This window comes from Triturus cristatus, chromosome 7 (genome assembly GCF_964204655.1).
Source record: "Triturus cristatus chromosome 7, aTriCri1.1, whole genome shotgun sequence".
Lineage (NCBI taxonomy): Eukaryota > Metazoa > Chordata > Amphibia > Caudata > Salamandridae > Triturus > Triturus cristatus.
Window position 1 is genome coordinate 1,233,778,636 of NC_140590.1, and position 16,943 is coordinate 1,233,795,578.

The 16,943-nt window shown below is 44.7% G+C and overlaps 1 protein-coding gene across 1 annotated transcript in view; it reads right to left on the minus strand.

The window, feature by feature from the left end:
- LOC146811701 (polyserase-2-like) overlaps positions 1-16,943 on the minus strand; it is a 1,284,631-nt gene that overhangs the window by 110,174 nt on the left and 1,157,514 nt on the right. The window lies entirely within an intron of this gene.

Consider the following 16,943-nt stretch of genomic DNA (forward strand, 5'->3'; position numbering starts at 1 on the left):
TTTTCATTACACAATATATTGTCTCTTATTAGGGACCTTTGCCTTTTATACTTTACTGTGCTTAAAGTGCAGCCCTGTTTCCTTTAAGGAACACAGGCTGCATTTAAAAAAAGAAAAGGTTACGTACTTGTAATCCTGGTTCTGCATCATATGTATTTTCATTGAAGTCATAAGCCCTTGAATAATTCCCTGCTATGTGCGTTGACCCCAGAATATCATTAAATAGTTATTTTTTTGGGAAACAGCATCAAAGAATGTCTTTGTCCATAAATCTTCTGAATAAATCTGTTGAATGAAAGCCTAAAATAGAAAATGTTGGACAATGAGACTTTGAACTAACTAGAGAACATGAATGAAAAATTACAGTCTGTCTGCTTATACTTAACAGAGACAGAAAAATGAGCCTATCCCTTTAAGAACATTGGAGGCAACTGCCAGTACAAGGCATTGTGAAAATGGTGCCTCCAACCTTCTTAAAGGAATAGGTTCCTTTTTTCTCTCTTTGTTAAACGTGAGCCTTCAGTCTGCATTTTTATTCTAAATATTTGCATTAACTCTAAAAGTAGTTAAAAAATTTATATAAAATAAAGACATCTCGAGAATGGTATCCAATCTTACTCGCAATTTGTGACCTACCTCATGAATACTAATGAGGTAGGTTGGATTTCAGGCTCTACGGGCTGTGCGCCCAAGTCAGTTTTCTCCACTTCTGGATCCACTGCACACGTTTTCAACCTCATGGGGCTGCCGAGGCAGACATCGCCTCCCCATGGCCACTGCAGACTACACTTTTTCTTCCGCACTAAGTCCCCCACGGTGAGGTTGACATGGTTGAGTGTCTGCGCTGGGCATGGAATGGGTTGCGCAAATACACGGGCACCGGCACCCTCTATGTAACATCCAGCTCGCAGCAATCTGTCCTTTCCCCCACTTCAGACAGAGGGTATGGCCCGCCACATGGTGGACATGGGCATCCGCATCAACGCCGACATTTATTCTGACAATAACTTTTTGCACTCCCAGAAAATGCTGCCCCGCTCGATAGGCTTCTCTACTTTCAGATTAGAGCGACGTGCAGAAGTGATAACCCCACTTTTCCTCTTGCTCCCTAGCCCAATTCAGCTCTTGAGTTTGTCCACTCATCTAAATCTCCTCGTAAACTGGTCACAAAACTCTTTGCTATCAAATTGGCTGCTTCCCTCACCAACACGGAACGTGCTCGCAACGCATGGAGTGCAGACCTAGGAAGCAATCTCTCCCCCGAGCGATGGCACTACTGTTGCAATCAAACTAAATGCCTTTCCCCTAACTAGCATCTGCGGCTTGTCCATTTTAAGTACCTACACAGACTCTACCGTACCCCTGCTTCACTACACAAGATGGGCTTGAAGGACACCGACAGATGTATGCGTTGCTCGGCCCCCTGCGCAGATTTTGCGCACCTGTTCTGGCTGTGCCACAGGTTTTTCGCGTTTTGGGCAGAGATGTGCGCTGTCATCATCGAGATTACACTTGAGCACGTAGCCCCTGATCCCCTGCTGTGCCTCTTGGGTTATGGAAACAAAAGATACACAATTGATGGATGGAATCTAAAACAAATCAAAACATTCACCCCCAGTCAAGAGATCTGGGTTAAATCCATCATTCTTTTGCTCACCATGCCACCCCAGGTTAGACCTAGCCATATGCAAATCAGGCTTGACCCTGTGCCTCACGGGAACATGCCAGCCTGAACTGCCAAGCCAGGTCTTCCCTGGACCAGAAACAAGCATCCTAGGGCCGGTTTTGGGGTTTCATCCCACATCAGCCAGGATAGCTTGAATCCAGTGGCACAGTAAGCCTGGGACCCATGTATGGGCATACCCAGCGCACTTAGGGCGAGGAAGCAAAAGACACACAATTGATGGACGGAATGCAGAACAAATCAAAACATTCAGCCCCAGTCAAGAGATCTGGGTTAAATCCATCATTCTTTTGCTCACCATGCCACCCCAGTTTATACCTAGCCATATGCAAATCAGTCTTGACCCTGTGCCTCATGGGGACAGTCCAGCCCGAACTGCCAAGCCAGGTCTTCCCTGGACTGGAACAAGCATCCTAGGACCAGTTTTGGGGTTTCACCCCTCATCAGCAGGATAGCTTGAATCCAGTAGCACAGTGAGCCTGGGACCCACGTCTGGGCATACCCAGCGCACTTAGGGCGAGGAAGCAAAAGACACACAATTGATGGACGGAATGCAGAACAAATCAATACATTCAGCCCCAGTCAAAAGGTCTGGGTTAAATCTTGGGTTATGTCGGGCATGTATCAGATGCTAAACGCAAATTGACTGCACTATTTCTTGTGCTCGACAGATACCGGGTGGCCATTAACTGGGGCCGTAAGCCGGCATCCAAAGCTAAATGTGGGTTGCATGATGCTGCCCGCTGCCAGACGCTCCTTGACAAATTCTGGGATCTGATGCCTGCGTCCAGTAAACCTCCTGACATATGGGCCCGCTCACGTCCTACCTCCAACGGCAAGTCACCCCTGACGATATTGCAACTGACCCCCTCCCCGCTGACACTTCATTCACTGACATGGACTTAGGCCACACCTCAGACCTGACTTCTCTAATTCCCCCTCCATAATGCAACCGTCATAGCTCTGATCAGTATGTAATGTGTTGTGTTAACATCTAATCACCAATTGCTATGTAATGTCGACTTTATCTGTAAATGCAGCTATATCTACAGCCACCGATGAAGTGACAACCTGCAACTTGCCTTATTGTTTTTCTGTTTTCTCTTCAATAAAGGTTTTTTTTTTTTTAAATGACTTAGGTTGGATTGTGACCCAAGTTGTTCCCCATGACCTTCAAGTATATAGAATTCGGATTGACATAGGACCTCCTAATGGCATTTGTCTATTAGCCAGTACATTTTCTAGACTTTTGTTTTATTGCTGAGAACATAAATATGGTAGTAACAACCACACTCATCCCCAGGCTTCCATTCTTTATGTGTAAGAGTAATCATATTCTATTTGAGATATGCAGGCAGTATCCACTTTCCCTTACAACAGTGCAATAATTCTGCATTTGTCCTTCTTGATCACAGACAGTCTTCTGAACAAATCTACTGAGAAGCTGTTCGATTCTGGTATATTCCCAGAATGCATTTGGCATAAAGCCTACACCGTTCACAGTCATAAATGCCTCCAAATCTGCTCTGCAGAAGAAACACTCATTAATATCTCTTTAAACAAATTCGCCTAGGCTACGGCATCCATCCTAGGTCCCATTTTATACAGTGACTCAAAGACTACAAAAACTATGTAAAAAAAAACAATCTTCAGATATTTGTACACTGAGGGGTCTCTAATGAACCCAATTTATAAGGTTCCATTATCACATCTAATAAACCAAGGAATAAATATCCTGGCATTATTACCCACCTCTATTTAACTTCCACTGTATCCGTCTGTAGCAGGATTTTGCTAACTCTGAGATAAGGTTACGTTAAACTTCTTTCGTGTGATCTTACTATCTCTTGCCCCCACAAATCGAGAAACACCACATATTTGTCCTAGGTCACCTTCTAGCTCCCCGATTTTGTATACCCTCTGTGCCCAATATCAATATTTTGTATGCTTCCCACAACACTTTTTGGTATCTAGTGAACTCCTTTTTTCCTCAAAATACTGGGACGCAGTTGTACACACACCATCAAGTCTTCTGATCTTTCAAGTCCCAAGTTACCCTCAATAACGCTTTCTTCTGCATTGACTCTGTCATATGCTGTGACCAAGGGTGAATGACCTGATATTTACCAGGCCAAAAATTCCAGCTCTCTAAAGCCTCACTCTTCTGCATGTTCAGAATACGTACAAAATAATCAATTCAAGAAAATGGTGCATTTGCCGGAGAAAGGGGAATTCTGTTGTTTTCTTTGTGTTTGACTCTCCATAAATTCCTAAAGCTGGTAGCTTCTACAATCACCTTCTGTCCCATGGAGTTCCATTCCCACTCTTTTGGCTCTGGCTATATCATGTGTTTCATCAATAACTGCATTAAAATCCCCTCCAAAAATGTGTGGGGTGTCAGATTTTTTCCATATGAGAAACTTCCTGCTAACTATGAGACTCACTACCTGTGACTACCTGTGACGTAGGTAGGTAACAATCATGATTACCTCTTCTCTCAAAGTGGATAAAATTGGTTCATAAGAACCTTGCTGGTCTATCCATCTTCACCCTGCCTAAACGACTTAGGGGCTGATTATGTTGGCGGGTGGATCGCCACCGCCCGCATGGCGGTGGCGATCCGCTCACCAACATTCACCGCCTGCCTACCTTTTCCCCCCTGCCACATTACGATGGCGGGGGGACCCCAGCAGATGGGAAGACCGTCCACCGGTTTTCCGCCGGTCGAGGAGTCGACTGGGCAGAAAAGGGGCTTAACATGATGGCGGTGTCACCGCCATCCATATTAAGATGCTGGTGGTCACTCGCCTTTCACCGCCATGGAAAGGCTGGTGGACTTTGCTGTTGGGGTCCCGTAGTGGGCCCCCAGGGTGTTGGGGGGTGGGAGGTGCACATGGGGGGTACCTATGGTACCCCCCTGCGTTTTCATGCACAAGGTGGCAGGCACTGCACGGTGTCTGCCACGTTGTGCATGCAAATGCACAGCATGGCTTTTTTACATTGCACCTGGTGCTGCTGACAGCACCGCCCGCCGCAATGTAAAAATTGTGGGATGCGCTTGCCAGTGTGGCAGGCGCATCCTAATTTCAATCGCGGGACCGCCGCACATATAGCGGGCGGTCCCTTTTGCCTTTACGGTGGCGGGCGGACCCCTTAATTTTTTTTGCTAGGACTGCAACCTCCCCTTGACTCTTGAATACACCTAGCATAAGCTGTTGTCTCTACAGACTATGGGGCATATTACAAGCCCCTTGCATTGCTGGTGCATCACTTTTAGTATGGGAAAAAGTGACGTACCGACGGCGCAAGGGGCTTGTAAATAAGACCCCATGTTCAATATATTGCTGTTCATTGCCAAGTAAATGGGACACCAGGAGATGCAATTTATCTGGCCTCCTGGCCAATTGCCTGACTGTCAATCTTATAATCTTATCCCTCGGACTGTTTACATGCCACATCAGAAACCTATGAGCTATTTTCCTGTTGCTCCATTACTACTGCACCGTAACTGGCTATAATTCCCAAACATAAGACCTATTCCTAACTCCTTCCACCCTATACTTCTATAAAGAAAGTTTACAACAACCTCCTTAACAAAGTGTGAAGTTCCTGTAGCCCTAGCTAAATGAACTTCTCCTTCACTTTCTCAGAGTGGGTCTATCACAGGTGAGGGTTGCTTCGCCATTCATAAACTTAGGGGCTAATTTACAAGCCCCTTGCGGCACATTTCTGCCACCAGAGCTCCAGCGGTGCAGTGTGCAGACCCATATATGTGAGGCCCTGAAAAACCACTTTTAGTTGCTTTTTATAGCCTCGTAGATATGGAGTAAGGCAAAGCAGCACAAGTAGGTGCCTTGCTGTACTCTGAGTGAAAGAGGCGTTCCATGGGTGTTGCTGTGGGTGTTCCCATTAAACAACCATGGAATTTGACAACCCCCAGATTTACAATATCACGTAAACCTGGGGCAGCGCCAAAACCTTGTGCCTCCCTAGAGCAGGTGTAAAAAGGGGAAATGTTTACATTTCTCCTCGTTTTTTTCTCTTCCTTGCCTCTTGTGATTGTTTCTGTGCAGGAAGGTGCATCTTCCTGCACAAAAATAATCGTCACAAAAAACCAGATACTCTTGCACCATGGTACAAGAGGGCTTGCTTTGGCTTGCATTGGCGCATGGCAGCTAATTGTACGCTGGCACTGGCTGAAAAGACAGGAATACACTGTGGGCCAGATGTATCAAGACTTGTATTTGCGATGCTTAAATAGCAAATTTTACTGATTTGCTATTTAAGAAAAGCAAAATGCAATGTATTGCGAATCCTACATATTCCTTAATAGCGAATCGCAAATTGCGATGAACTATTAAGGAATACCTTCCCATTCATTCCTCTGGGCCTTTAGGCACATAGGAAGGAATGGGAAGGCATTCGCAATTTGCGAGTACCAAGTACTCGCAAATTGCGAATGCAATTTCAAGGTTGAATGGGGGGCCAAAAGGCCACAATTTTGCACCCCGTAAAAGGTAAGTGTGCACATGTGGCACACATACATGCCCTAATGGCATGTATGTACGCCACATGGCACTTTGAAAAATGTAAAAAAGTGAATTTTTCATGGAAATCACATATTATCACCAATGTGATGTTGGTGGTAATTTGCGATTCCTTAAAGGCAGGTCACAAATCTTTTTGGCTTCATGCGTTTCATTTAAGGAATTGCAAATTGTGATTCCTTAAATGCATTCGCAAAATAGGGAGTCACAATTTTGGGAATTCCCTATTTTGTGAATGCCTTCTGGGATGATACATCCAAAATGGCGTTTTTCCATTCGCAAACTGGTTGATTCTGAGAATCGGCCTGTGTATCTTGTAAATACGGCGCGTTCCTGCCCTTTCGAATTAGCATAGGGCAGCACCGCAAGGAGCCTTGCAGTGCAGCCCTAAGCCACTTTCTTGTAAATAAGCCCCTACTTTTGATCACAGCATCCCCCCCAACTCCTTTAGTATAATACAGCAGTGTCCCTCTGCCGTCAGGTACTAGCAAATGGCCCCCTTCTCTATTGATTTACTATTTTGTTTACTACACCAAACCATGTACTATACTCTTTTTTCCCGTTCACAATCATCTTAGGGCATATATGATCCTCCCCGTCCTTTCATGCTCAGCCGACTTTACTTACAACCTTCTGTTATTTTCATGTGGCCAGGTACATTACTGCCAAGTCATTTCTATGGGTTTATTCTACCATCCACAACAAATTGACCACAGCGGTTGCATATTCATAGACTTTTTCCGCCACTGTGCCCCATCTAATTTTTGGGTTATTCCGGTCTGAAGTGTCTGAGTCTACAGAGAGCGGTGACACCATTTGAGTCTATGGCTTCTCCATTCACCCAGCCATTGAGCTCAGCATTGAGCACTGAGTAAGTAGCCTATTGCAAACTTACCTTTATACACTTTTGCAGTGCAGCTGAGTCTCTGGTCACAGGGTTAATTCATCATTCCGTGTTCTCTAGACAGTGCTACAGCAGCTTCTCTGGTCCCAGTGGTAATTCCTCATTCTAACTACTCTAGGGAGTGCTGCTAGCTGCTACTTTGGTGCCTTTTTGCAGTGCTGGAGCTGTGCCTCTGGTCTTATCAGTAATTCCTTATTCTAAGTCCTCCAGTCAGTGCTGCAGCTGCTTTTTTGGTCCCAGTGGTAACTCCTCCTTATAAGTCCTCTATACAGTGCTGCAGCTGCATCTCTGGCCCCAGGGCCAATTCCTCATTCACCTTATTCTCAGTCCTCTAGGCAGTGCTGCTAGCTTCTTAACTGGTTCTGTCAGTAATTCCACATTTTAAGTCCTCCAGGCAGTGCTGTTAGCTTGTTCTCTGGTTCCAGTGGTAGTTCCTCATTCTAAGTCCTCTAGACACTGCTGCTAGATTCTACTCTGATCCTGTTGGTAATTCCTCATTCTAAGTTTTTCGGACAGTGCTGCTATCTGCTACTCTGGTCTTGTTGTTGATTTCTCATTCAAAGTCTTCAAATAGTATTGTTACTCTCCCCCATCAGTAAATCCTCGTCTAAGTCCTCTAGACAGCGCTGCTAGCTGTTTCTCTGGTCTCATTGGTAATTCCTCATACTAAGTCCTCTACACAGTGCTACAACTGCTTCTCTGGTTCTGTTGGTAATTCCCACAATTTAAGCCCTGTAGCCAGTACTGCAGCTGTGTCTCTGTTCCCAGTAGTAATTCATCATTCTTAGGTCTCTAGACAGTGCTGCTAGCTGCTTCGATGGTCTCATGGGTAATTCCTAATTCTAAGTCCTCTAGACATTGCTGCAGCTGCTTCTCTGGTCTCATAGGTAATTCCCATATTTTAAGTCTCCTAGGCAGTTCTGCAGCTGTCTCTCCGTTCCCAGTGGTAATTCCTCATTCTAAGTCCTTTAGGAAGTGCTGCTAGCTGCGTCTCTGGTCCCTGTGGCAATTCCTCATTCTAACTACTCTAGGCAGTGCTGCTAGCTGCTACTCTGGTCCCTCTCGGCAGTGCTGGAGCTGTGTCTCTGGTCCCATCAGTACTTTTTTATTCTATGTCCTCCAGTCAGTGCTGCAGCTGCTTTTTTGGTCCCAGTGGTAACTCCTCATTCTAAGTCCTCTAGACAGTGGTACAGCTGCTTCTCTGGTCCCAGTGGCAATTCCTCATTCTCAGTCCTCTAGGTAGTGCTGCTAGCTGCTTAGTTGGTTCTGTCAGTAATTCGACATTCTAAGTCCTCCAGGCAATGCTGCTAGTTTGTTCTCTAGTCCCGGTGGTAGTTCCTCATTCTAAGTCCTCTAGACACTGCTGCTAGCTGGTAGTCTGGTCCTGCTGGCAATTCCTCAATCTAACTCTTTCAGACAGTGCTGCTAGCCGCTACTCTGATCTTGTTAATTCCTCATTCAAAGTCTTCAAGACAGTGTTGCTATTCTTCCCCATCAGTAATTCCTCATCTAAGTCCTCTAGACAGTGCTACTAGCTGCTTCTTTGGTCTCATTGGTAATTCCTCATTCTAAGTCTGTCACACAGTGGTACAACTGCTTCTCTGGTTCTGTTGGTAATTCCCACAATTTAAGTCCTGTAGCCAGTACTGCAGCTGTGTCTCCGTTCCCAGTAGTAATTCCTCATTCTTAGGTCTCTAGACAGTGCTTATAGCTGCTTCGATGGTCTTAAGGGTATTTCCGAATTCAAAGTCCTCTAGACATTGCTGCAGGTGCTTCTCTGGTCCAGTAGGTAATTCCCACATTTTAAGTCTCCTAGGCAGTGCTGCAGCTGTGTCTCTGTTCCCAGTGGCAATTCCTCATTCCTAATCCTCTAGACACTGCTGCTAGCTGCCTTCTAATCCTCTAGACAGTGCTGCAGCTGCTTCTCTGGTCCCAGTGGTGATTCCTCGTTCTTAGTCCTCTAGGCAGTGCTGTTAGCTGCTTCTCTGGTCCAGTCAGTATTACCTCATTTTAAGTCCTCTAGGGGCAGTGCTGCTGCTGTGTCTCTAGTCACAGTGGTAATTCCTCATTCTTTGTCCTCTCAACAGTGCTGCAGCCACTTCTCTGGTCTCAGTGGTAATTTCTCATTCTAAGTCCTCGAGGCAGTGCTGCTAGCTACTTCTTTGGTCCTGCCAGTAATTCCTCATTCTAAGTCCTCTAGGGAGTGCTGGAGCTGCTTCTTTGGTCCCAGTGGTAATTCCTTGTTCTAACTCCTCTAGGCAGTGCTGCTAGCTGCTTCTCTGGTCCACTCAGTAATTCCTCATTTTACATTTTAAGTCCTCTAGGCAGTGCTGCAGCTGTGTTTCTGGTCACAGTGGTAATTCCTCATTCTAAGTCCTCTAGACAGTGCTGCTCACGGCATCTCTGTTCCCAGTGGTAAATCCTCATTCTTAGTCCTCTAGATAATGCTGTGAGCTGCTTCTCCGTTCCCAGTGGCAATTCCTTAGTCTTAGTCCTTTAGACAGTACTGCAGCTGCTTCTCTGGTTCCAGTAGTCATTTCTCATTTTAAATCCTCTAGACAGTGCTGCTAGCTGCGTCTCTCGCACTCGCGGTAATTCGTCATTCTAAGTCATTTTGGCAGTACTGCTAGCTGCTTCTCTGGTCCCATTAGTAATTCCTCATTCTAAGTCCTTTAATATGGGCTGCTACCTGCTACTCTGGCCCCGCCAGTAATTCCTCATTCCATGTCCTCTAGACGGTGTTGCAGCTGCTTCTCTGGTCCCAATGGTAATTCCTCATTCTAAGCCCTCGAGGCAGTGCTGCTTGCTAGGTCTTTGCTCTTTCAGTAATTCGTCATTCTAAGCCCTCTAGGCAGTGCTGGAGCTGGGCCTCTGGTCCCGTCAGTAATTCCTTATGCTAAGTCCTCTAGGCAGTGCTGCAGCTGCGTCTCTGCTCTCAGTAGCCTCTGGCTGCATATCCTCTGGCCAGATGCAACCAGAGGCTATAAATAAAGGGGTGAATAACTGCACAAGGCCTTTGCCCATACCACCTAGCTAAGTGTGATGCACTGTGTCAGCGAGTGCCTGGTGTTGGTGTATGGCGCACAGGTAGTTAGGCCCCACCTGCACACTGGTGGCGAGGGTGTATGAGCAGTTTAGGAGCATTCCCCTTGGTTTTACTCTCTTTTGCCTCCCTGCTCGGCCGCAAGCTGTCTAGTAGTGTAGCCACCTGTGACTGTGGGGAACTGTCCATGCAGTATTGGGTGCATGTGTTTATGGGGCCGCCCAACCTGCTTGGTTCGGCACACGCTCCCAAGTGTGCATGCTGCCTCATCGCTTGGACCTGGCAGTGAGGATCTCCAAACCGCTTGCCAGCGCCGGTGGTAGGACGCCATATGAGCCCCGCTAAGCCTGAAGTGCTGAAAGGAGCAGAGCACCGCAAGTGAAGACCATGTGCCAGCTGCGGTGGTAAGTTTTCCCCAGGGCTAGGGAGGCTTGTGTACATTGTCTACAAGCAGCACACTGTCAGAAAATGTTTTTCTGCTTCCAGGGGAGTGTGAGATGTCCAATTATACACCTAAACACCAGCACAGTAGGACTTTTGCTTGAGAGCAGTTCAATGTCAATGAATGTAAGAAAATCTTTTTGAAAACATAAAAAAGGGGAGACATTTTAATTGAGGCCCTGAATTGCCTATTCAACAGCTGAAAAGAAAAAAAACAAAAAAAATAAGACACAAAAATAAATATAAATAAGGGGTGAGATAGTCAAGTGACAGCCATAGCAGTGAAGACACATACAAGGTTGCACAGAAAGGAAGAATAAGTGGCAGACAAGGCTAATGCACCACCTCACACGTACTAGTAAGTGGGCTCTAACTATTTAGTTAACTTGCCACCCAAGGGACGGATGGACCTGTCAAGTGTTCCCTTTTGCTACACCATGCAGGCAAACACATCTATAAGTTGTTTGAACACCTTCCCACAATGGCACAGCGGATGACTATGATGGGGCAGTGAGAGCATTCAATGCTCATCTTGCCCGCAACTGAATCCAGACTTCAAGAGATTCAAACTCCGTCAAGTCCGCCAGCACAGAGGGGAGTCCATTGACACGTTCTATGCCTGCCGCAGTGAGCTTGCCAGCACAGCACAGCAGATGACCAGCCGAAGGAAATATGAGTACAAATTATCTGGGGCTGCAGGAACAAGACTCTCAGGGGTCTGATCTTGAGACAACCAAACATCAGCCTGGATGTCATCATCATCATGGCCCACTCATTTAACCTGTTGCCACCAGGGGTGACGGAAATGGACCTAGCAATAACTCAAACAAACCAAACGAAGGCCTCTAGTGTGAAGACGGAATGCACTGATGCTGTGTATACAAAAGGAAAAGTAAACAGGCTCAAGGTGCTTGCATCATTGCAGTTTGGGACACAATGCAGATACTGTGCCCGGGAGGAACATCCACTGGAGAACTGACCAGCACAGGGGTGCACATGCTCAAGCTGTGGTAAAATCAACCAATTCGCAAAGGTGTGTCACTGCGGGCCACTGGGAAGAGGAGCCCGCAGAAGATACTGACTAAAACAGTGCAACAGCTGTCGCTGAATGACCAGGGGCATCAAAGCATTTCCAAACACTCCCAATAGGTTGGATATCGACAAGATCTGTCTCTGTCGGATGGCAAAGAAGAGGTATTCATTATTTCATTTACAGGAGATCTGAGGAGACACAGAAGGCCACAACCCACATATGTGGTTGAGATTGCGGGACCCAGAATCAGAGGTCAAAGCCCTCATAGGTACGGGTGTCATGAATGTGATGGGTATATAGCAATACTGATACAGTCATCTGAGGCCCATCCAAGACCCGTCCCGCAGCAAGATATACACCTATGGTGGTTAGATTCCTTTGCCCCTGAAAGGACTTAGGGGAGTACAGGAACGCTCGAATGGTCAAGTGCTCCTGGCAGCATTCCATGTGATGGAAAAAGGATAAAGAGGAAGAAACACTGTTGGGGAGTTATACCGCAAAAGACTTAGGTCTGGTGTTGGTTGCCAGGAACAGGCAATCCTGCCAAATTGACGAGCTACTAATCCAATTCCCAGAACTCTTCCAAGGTTTAGGATGCAAGCGAGCTCCACCCATCAGCTTACACACTGACAAATCTGTAAAGCCAGGTAGCCTTACGGCATCAACATGTGCCATTTCATCAGAGGCTGCAGGATGAAATGGAGATGGAAAAGCTCGAAAATCTGGGAGTGATTGAGATGGTATCAGGGCCAATGCCCTGGGTATCCCCCATGGTTATAGCAGAGAAGCCAAAACAACCCAGTAAGGTGTGATTATGCATTGACTTGTGCCTTCCAAACACAGAAATTAAGAGGAAGAGTAACATTATTCCCACAATAGAAGGCATCGTTGCTGAACTGAAGGGGACCAGGTGGTTCTCAAAATTAGAGCTCAACAGGGGTTGGCTCCAACTTTAGATTGCAGAAGACAGTAACTATATAACAACCTTTTGTACACATTTGGGATTGCGCAGGTACAAGCTACTCAGTTTTGGCATCTCTTCACCTGCAGAAATCTTCCAAAATGCTATAAGGGAGACACTGTCTGGATTACAAGGCATCATGAATGTAAGTGAGGACCTTCTGATTGATTCCACTACCGCAGAATAACACCACAAGTGCCTGCAGGCCACTCTGAAGCACCTCTAGGAACATGGTACCACCCTTCATCGGGCAAAGTGCTTGTTCTTCCAAACTATCATAGAATTCTTTAGGTATGTATTCACCGAAGAATGGGTGCGAGTTAACTCCAGGAAATCACAGGCCATCAAGCAGGCTCCGGCACCATGCAATGCCTTAGAAGTAAGCAGTTTCTTGGGAATGGCCACCTATTGTAGCAGGTTCATCCCCAACCTGGTCACCATTACAGAACCAATGAGAGCCCTGACAAAGGACCAATGAGAGCCCTGACAAAGGTGGACACTCGCTGGATGTGGGGCCAGAGAGAGGAAGAGGCATTCCAGAAAATGAAAACAACTCTCCAGGGCAAGACAAGAATGGCATACTTCGACCCAAAGAAACAAACTGAACTACTGGTTGATGCAAGTCCAATAGGTTTTGGGGTGGTGCTCACTCAGGAAGTGTCGTTTCGGAGATCGACGCTTATGGCATTTGCAAGCAGAGACCTCACCCCGACAGAAGCAAAATATGCTCAAATAGAAAGAGAAGCACTTGCCATTAAATGGGCTTGTGGACATTTTTGTTTATACCTTTGCAGTAGGTCCTTCAGGGTGATTCCTGACCACCAACACCTGGTACCAGTATTCTGAGGCACGGCTCCTCATCCACCACCTTGCATTGGACAGTGGGCCATTTAACTACAGCAATGCCAGTTTGAGGTGGTCTATCAGCAGGGTCGAAAAACCTGGTGGATTTCCTCTCACACCATCCTGAACAAGCGATGGCAGAGGTTGAAGGGGAAGCAGAGACAACATAGGAGTACATCCAAATGGTATCTCAAGGAGTGTGCACGAGAGTGCTGAGCTTAGGCAAAATTGGAGAGGTAACTGCTGGTGACATGGTGCTGGCTGGGTGCGGCCAGAGGCTATAAATAAAGGGGCAAAAGACTGCACTCGGTTTTGAACGTACCACCTAGCTGAGTGTGATTCACTGCGTCAGTTAAAGACTGGTGTTGGTGTACAATGCGCAGGTGGTTAGGCCCCACCTACACAATTCTAAGTATTGGTTCATGGTCTTCCTTAGAGATTATTACTGCGTCCTTGTCAAGAGGACTGGTAAGCGAAATTATTTTGTGCTTGCTATAACAGTAGCACTGTTTAATTCCTCTCCTTTAAACAGCTACATATTGAATGTATGTTGTTCTAGGAGTAATGGATTTCCATACAAAAGCCTAAACTTACCTGTTAATCACCAGTTACCAAGTGGCTCAAACCTCTAGAATCAATGCCATCTGGGCCTAGAATTTTTTTCCTCTCTATTGCTTTCCCATTATCCTCTTCCCATCCACAGTGTTTAATTGTATATTATGATCATTCATGACAAAGATTCAACCTACTCTCGGACACTGACACTTTTGTCCAGTGGGACAATCTATTTTGTCATGTTTAAAATTATTGAAGTGTATGGATTTTTTAAAATTTTGGTTACATTTCGTTTTTAAAAGCTAATTATCTCATAATTACCAACCACCATTTACTTACTGTCATGCAACTGCATAACAAGTTCATCAGCAGTTCTTAACCTTTTGACTTCTGTGGACATTCAATGACTCTTTACTGGAATCCAGAGGCCCCCACTAAGTCATTATTGGAAGCCAGGGACCACCAGTCTAAGCAACTTCTACTATTTGAACCTCAAAACAATACACGAAAATACAGAAACAAGTGTACATGATACAAATAAACAAATATTGAAATATTTATTTTAATTCACAAATATAGAAAAATGTACATTTTTAACGGGAAGGTTGGAGATTTTCTGAATTTGTTTTTTAATTCTTGAAGATGCAGGGATATACTAAACGCTAGCATATCACCTTGTCTTTTTTGCTCCTACTGCACACTCTCTTTTTGTTGGCACTTCAATAAGGGCACCCACCGACTATACAATATTCTGTTTACTGTACTTGCACTACCCCAATGACTCAAACTGAAAAGACCAACTTAATTTTTAGCCTCCAATTTCAAATTCTTTTTCATTGACAGAACGTTTTAAAATTTTCGATTTTTGTTTTCGTTATATATACTTTATTAATCTTATTGTTTCATTTTCTAAACTATCGGGGACCCACCGAGTTGGAGTGGCAGACCGACCACAGGTTAAGAACCACTAAGGTAGATATTGTAAACGTCATCAGCAATCTTGTATTTCCAGAAACCATTTGAGGCACATAGGGAAGGTTTTGTGTTTTCTGGAGGTTCATTGAGACAGGAGGTAAAGTTTGAGATGTGGTAGCCTGGGAAAGTCAATATGGGTTTTTGGGAAATACTATTAAAAGGACTCTCTATTCTTGTTCCATATATTATCTAATTATTAATTCAGATCCTGATAAGACTTTGTGAAATGTTCAACATTATCAAGTTGAGTTGACAATATTTAATGCAGTGACTCTGAATAGAAGAGGTCTACTAGAAGTTCTTCAAACTGCTAATTAGGGCTGAAGTCTTTCCCTCTTTATACCATCACAGCTTTAAGGTCCAGACAATCTTAAATCTAACATTTAGGTAGCTTGAAAGGGGTTTGAAGCTGACAGAACAATGCCAAAGGACCAAGAGGAGTCAGAAGGCACAATCTTGCACTAGTGTGAAAAAGCTCTCTAGATCTATCCTTTCCATATGTAGAGATTTTATAGTGATTTATAGTAGTGGCTTGCTCTAGATAAATGCTTTAGTGTGGTTGACTGAATTCATTTTTTTCTTTTTTCCAAGGAACAAATTGCTCCCTTCGTTTGGAATATATTCTCAAGATTTTTCTATTCAGGTAGTGTTTTAATGATATAAAGCACAGTTTCCTCATTCAAGGAACCCATCTGTGTAATGTTATTGTCTTATTTTGACATCTCATTTTTAATAGGATAAAATAAACATTGCTATCTTGCACGAGCACAAAACTTTCATGATTACCATTAATATACTCACCCTACTTCACCCGAATTGCCAGTCTTTAGTAAATAGTAGTTATTTCTGCCTTTCTAAAGAGAGAGAGGTAAATAATTTTGTACACATACCTTTTCAAAATAAATCACAAAACCCTTTCTGCTTATCAGGAATTGTAATTTGGGTAGGATACGTAGATTAAATGTCTCATCAGTAAGCCTGGCTGTTAATGCCAGGTGCTGAGGCCTTTTCACAGATATGGACCTTGTTCTCACCATCATGCCGGTCACAAGCTTTCCTCCTGTTTTCCAACCGACACCAGTTTGCTCATAAGGGCACTGCATATCACAAAAGATCCTTATTATATGTGGAGTTCCCCCCCCATGGCTCCTTAATGTCTCCTATTATCTTCAAACTTTACATGAGGCCACTTAGTGCTCTACTCACAGATGACAGCATCGAGATTTACCACATCTTTACTTGAAAGTCTCCTCTGCTTCAAACATCCAGGCCAAGATTTACAAAAAAATCATGAAACGCGGCACAGCAAGTATAATTGTTGTGCTACATAAACGGGAGAAAGCAGAACAGTGCCATATCTACTAAGATATCTACTAAGATATGGCGCTGTTCTGCTCTCTCCCTGTGCTGGCGCTTTTTGGGCTACTATGCACCAATGCAGACATCCTTGTACTATAGGTTTCTGAACTATGATTCGCAGACATTTTGTTCAGGAACGCATCACTTTCAGTACAAAAACTATGCATTAAGGCATTTCCCACTTTGTATGTGTGCTGTAAAAAGTAGCCCTTATGCAAAGAGGAAAAAACAAGGATAATCTCCTCCTTATGCATGCCTCCAGGATGAAAACAATTTTGGTGCAAATTCCTGTCTACAATTTTTTGCAGATATTGATTTGTATCAAAACTCATAGGTGGTTGCATTGTAACGCCCAGGTGCCAACAATGAAACACCTCCTTGGCACAAAGCTCGAGGCAGCATACTGTGCAGCCTGGCATTACTTTTGGTTACAGTCCAATGCACATTGCAATATTAGTTAGATTGCAAATACTACCGCCACACTTTGCATCAGGTTTGCGGTTAATACATTTATTTATTTATTTATTTTTGAGATTTATACAGCGCATACAATTGCCCGTAGGCGTCTCGGCGCTAGAAACTTTGAATGTATTCCCGA